The 5,312-nt window shown below is 47.2% G+C and overlaps 1 long non-coding RNA gene across 1 annotated transcript in view; it reads left to right on the top strand.

Moving 5' to 3' along the window:
* LOC116079798 overlaps window positions 1-5,312 on the top strand; it is an 18,228-nt gene that overhangs the window by 8,775 nt on the left and 4,141 nt on the right. The gene's annotated exons all lie outside the window — the stretch shown is intronic.

Genomic DNA, 5,312 nt, shown 5'->3' with positions numbered 1-5,312 from the left:
CTATCTTGTATCAAATGCCAAATGGACATCGTAACAAGCACCATTAGCACAATTACCATGGCTTTAGCTGCACTCTCTAACCCTGAGAAAGGGTCGGAGGAATTAAAATCAAGCAGCATACCTCTCAGAGCTCACCTTGTCTTGCAGTTCTGAAACCTACCAGCTGTTGTAAGGTTCTCCTGGCGTCCCGGGTTTTTCAGCACCAGCTGTAGCCCGCGCAGTCGTCTCGCCAGGAAGAAGACACGCGGACACACTAGGTTCCTTCTGCAGCGACGACATTTACTGCCCTCTCCCAGAGGGAAAAAGAGACCGAGCCAGTAATCTGCACTGCTTATATACACCACAGTGCGGCGTGTCTGCCCATGATTGGCTGTTCGCTCATTACCCTACGTGACGCCCCAGAATGGGCCGTGACATGGCGTCTTTTCATTCTACGCACATGCACAAACAGTTCTCTACTCACATGTGCAAACAGTTTTCTACGCACATGCGCAAACAGTTGTTTATTCAACAGCGGAAGTAGGCGCCATCTTGCCATGGTGAATGCCGGCTCCCTACACAGCTGTATGGCCGTCATCATCCAAATTTAAAAAATTAAGAGTAAAGAGTACTATAGAGATGGTTACTCTTGGCACCGAGGGCAATGCCTCAATACCCCCCTTTTGTTTTATTAAATATGACTTGAGCGTACGGTGGGCTCACTCTATGATGCCTTGTCCTTGAGAATTATAGGGGAGACCTGTAGGCAAAGCAGAGAGCAGTGGCAGGCCTCATTGAACAGGGCCAAACAGCCGCATTTGTGCATTAATGGCTCTTAGACCATGGAGAAGTCTCCACTTCCCCGATTTCTTTTTTATAACAAAAATGGGTGTGTTCCAGGGCAAGGTGGATGGTTCTAAATGACCTAGCTGCAGCTGCTCCGCAATCAGCCTTGTGGCAGCTTCCAGCTTTTCAGAGGATAGGGGCCATTGAGGAGGATAGGCCACACGGCCTCCTCCGTAAGCCAGGGTATGGGCATCGAACCCTCAATGGCAGCTAGGGAAAACCCAGGCCCTGTCTTCCCGGATTGCCCTCTTGTGAGATTGGGCTCGATCTTCCTTGCTCTCTCCTGCCAAGACCCTTTCCTTCTCTATATCCCATCCTTTTCATAATATCCTTAGCTTTTTGAGAATACTCATTCGTCAATGTAAGTCCCAAGTCTTGTAAGACATCTCTCCCCCATAGGTTAACAGGAAGAGGAAGCACATAAGGTTCAAAGTTTCCGGTCTGGCCCTCTGGCACACACCACACCAGGGTGCGTGAGCTGACTGCAGGGCTGGCCTCATATCCCAATCCCTGCAAAGAGTGGGAAGATTGGGTTACAGGCCATGCCTTAGGCCACCAGATGGAAGAAATAATGCTTTTGTCAGCTCCTGTGTCCAGTATACTGGTAAAATTCTTTCCCTCTATAGACAACTGTAACGTGGGCCTGGTCTTAAGGTCAACCACCAGATGAGCAAAGTCTGTCCCAGATGAGCCAAGCCCGTCAGTGCCCTGTGGCAGTCCCGTAGAGGGGAAACAATCATGTAAGCTGGGGAGGACTATTAACTGACCAATCCTATCTCCCGGGGAGATGGAGAAGACGCCCTGTGGGCAAGAACAGAGAACCTGAAGTTCCCCAGTATAATCTTGGTCAAGCACACCAGGGTGCACCACAAGGCCTTTCAAGGTGAGGGATGAGTGTCCCAGCACAAGGCCAAGGCTTCCTTCTGGCAGAGGACCCTGAAAGGTGACTAGCACAGGCTGCATGCCCAAGTGCGACATCAGTAAGAATTGGGAGGTGGAGCAGAGGTCCACTCCTGTGGAGCCTCTTGTCGCTCGGCAGGGGCTCTCTGAATGTAAAAAGGAATCTGAACAGTGTCTATCAGTGTATAGCGGGGGTGCACTTGGAAGAGCAGGCGGGACAGTATAAAGCGTTCCACGGCTCTGATCTCTCGCTCCCTTTCACTTTCGATTCTGGAGAGGTGGCAAATGCTCATACGGATGATACCTCTCTTCCTTATAGCGAGCCACTTCTTCCTCCAAGTCCTCCTCCTCGGAAGGGCTCAATTCCTCAGAGCCATCAAGCTCAAGGGCCTCCAGTTTCTTAACTGGGTAGAGGGGCTTCCGTCTAGAAGCTCTATCCCTTTCCCTAGTTTTCTCTCCCAAGGCGTTCTTTCCCTTATCTCTCGCTTCTGCAGGTCGAGCGGAAGGGTCTGTGTTCTTGGGTATACCCTTTTTTCTCTCCCTTTTATCCTGGCTAGCCCCCACTCTCTCATTATGTTCTGTTTCTGACATGCTATCTTGTAACTCCTCAAGTGCCCCCTGTCCCGGCTCTACAGAGGCGCAGCATTTCTCATCCTCCAGGCAAGAATGTATCAAATGCCAAATGGACATCGTAACAAGCGCCACTAGCACAATTACCGCGGCTTTGGCCGTGCTCTCTAACCTTGAGGAAGGGTCAGAGAAATTAAAACCAAACAGCATGCCTCTCAGAGCTTACCTTTGTCCTGCAGTTCTAAATCCTCTCCGTGAATGGAGGGTCTCCTCGGCACCAGCGGTTGGAAGGCTCCCCTGGCGTCCCGGGCAGTAGTCTCGCCAGCTAGAAGACACGCGGACACTAGGATCCTTCTGCAGCAAGCATTTATTGCATCATGAAGAGGAAGACCCTGAGCCACTAATCTGCAGTGCTTATATACACCACAGCGCGGCGTGTCCGCCCATGATTGGCTGTTTGCTCATCACCCCATGTGACGCCCCGGGATGGGCCGTGACTTGGCGCCTTTTCACTCTACGCACATGTGCAAACAGTTGTTTACCAGGAGTCGACAGCGGATGTAGGCGCCATCTTGTCAAGGCGAATGCCTCTCCAGCTCTACCGCTCTCCACACTTTGAGGGTGCTATTTATGTCTTTCTTAAGTCCTTTATCATCATCATGAGAAGTGATTTTACATCTGAATCTTGCTTTTCCGATGTGATGGTGTGTTCAGGACTTGCTAAGGTGGCAGAATTGGGTTTTGATGATGCCAAGTAACCTTGGTTTGTGTTGTATATTTTCTTATGCTTGCCCCCTGCCATCAGGGTATCTCTAGTGCTGCCTGCCCTTGCTAAATCTGACTGTAGCCTGTCCTTCCAGTGATCCTGGTTGTGTCAGAACTCCTCAGAGTCAAGCTGTCTCTGTGATCCTGTCATTCTGGGATCCTGTGACCTTGGGCTTGTTAGAGCACCTGGGAGTGCAGCAGCTTCCTCTGGGTGTTGTGGACTGGCTGCAGAGCCTGGGCCCAAGGTTAGCTCAGGACACCAGCCCAGACAGACCAGAAGGAATCCAAGCTACTCTGCTGGCATAGTTCCTGTGTACCTGGTGCCGCTGGTCCCAGTTACTCTCTGTGTTGGGACAGATGTTGGGTCCTCCTCACCTCTGATCCTGAGAGTGTCAGAGTGCCTGAGAGTGGAGCTTCCTCTGGGTGTTGTCAGACTGGCTGCAGAGCTTGCACCCAAGGTCCGCTCAGGACAACAGCCCAGCCAAAATATGTCTTTGTAACTAATTTCCAATTAAATATTTCCTTTCCCTGAAAAGTAGTTTTGAATACTTCAAAATCAAGTTCAAAACCTACCTGAATTTTTGTTTATATATACAAATAGTTTTTTTCTTTCCTTTAGTTGGTTCTACAATAATTTTGGAAAAAACAACTGTATGCATTTAAGTGTCCAATATATTGATTCGGTAGGCTTGTGTTCTGGCTAGTTTTATGTCAGCGTGACACGCGCTGAAGTCATTTGGAAAAGATACCTCCATTAATAACCTAGAGCAGGCTCTCTCTATGTAATCCTGGTAGCTCTCCAGGCTAGCCTCCTGTCTTTGCCTCCAAAGTTCTGAGATTAAAGGCATACACCACTATTCCCGATTTCCCATTTTCTTGATTGTGCTTCCTGTGGGCAGTGCCATCCTTGGGCAGGTGGTCCTGGGTACTATAAGAAAGCAAGCAGAGCAAGCTATGGGGAGCAAGCCAGTAAGCAGCACCCTCCGTGGCCTCTGCATCAACTGCTGCCTCCTGGTTTCTTCCCTGTTTGAGTTCTTGCTCTTACTTCTCTCAGTGATAGATTATACTAAACTGTATGACTACAAAATAAACCTTTTTCTCCCAAAGTTGATTTTAGTCATGGTGTTTTCTCTCAGCAAGAGAAACCCTAATGAGACAGCTTAGTAAATCTCAAAATAATTAAAGCCTTTTAAAAATAAACTTGCAATATTTTTTAAATTTCTATTTTAGTCTTTAAAATTTATTATTTCTTTTAGATTTATTCTGTTTTATGTATGAGTGTTTTGCCTGGATGAATGTATGTGTACCCTGTGCATGCCTGGTGCCCTTGGAGGTCAGAAGAGGGTGTCAGATCTCTTGGAACTGGAGTTAACACATGGTTCTGAACCACCATGTGGAAGCTGGGAACCAAACCCAGGCCCATAAACTTCTAATCTCAAAGTAATAGTTGATGTACAAGAAAGTTACAGAATATAGTGATATATACATTTTACCCAGGTTTCTCTAATGTTAACACCTAAAACCACCATACATTTTTCAGTAACTTATCTTTGATTAGCTGAACATGTGGCACGCCTGTAACTCAAACACTTGGGAGATGGAGGTAGGAAGATCAGGAGTTCAGTGTCAGCCTGGACTACATGAGATTCTAGCTTTTAAAAAATTAATTAATTAAAAATAAATTTAATATTGGCATTTTACTGTTGATTAAACTACAGAATCAGCCAAACTCCATCAGTAATTCACTAATTTTTTTTACTGCTCTATGACCCAACCGAGAAAACCACGTTTAGTCTTAATAGATTGCTAAAATATGTTCAGTAGTGTTGGGAAGTGAATAAGTCATTCTTTTGCATCCTGTTGCAAACGGAGTCGAGTGCAGCAGAGGAGTGCAGAGCACGCAGATGCCTTAGCCCCAGCTGACCTTAAAGAAGATCAGGGGACTGCTGATCTTTCTGCCTCCACTTCCCAGCACCTGCCCTTCTTGGACCCATGTGTCTTGGTTCCAATTTTGTAATATGATCTGTTTCTACACATAATACAGTTTAACGTGTGCTCTCATAGCCTTGCCTCCTCCTGCCCCTCCCCCAATCTCTATGTATAATCTCTATGAATAATAGAGTCTCCTTTAAATTTCTGTGGTCCTGTTGAACAATTCAGTGGTCAAACTCTGCCTCTAAATCGTGCCCCACCGTGGGAGGCTTAGAGTTTTTCATATCCTCATTCTTATGTGGCAGAAAGGAAATGAGAGT

The sequence above is a fragment of the Mastomys coucha genome, unplaced genomic scaffold, assembly GCF_008632895.1.
Source record: "Mastomys coucha isolate ucsf_1 unplaced genomic scaffold, UCSF_Mcou_1 pScaffold6, whole genome shotgun sequence".
In the NCBI taxonomy this organism is placed as follows: Eukaryota; Metazoa; Chordata; class Mammalia; order Rodentia; family Muridae; genus Mastomys; species Mastomys coucha.
The sequence above is the reverse complement of the archived record's forward strand: the minus strand, read 5'-3'. Positions and strand labels throughout refer to the sequence as shown.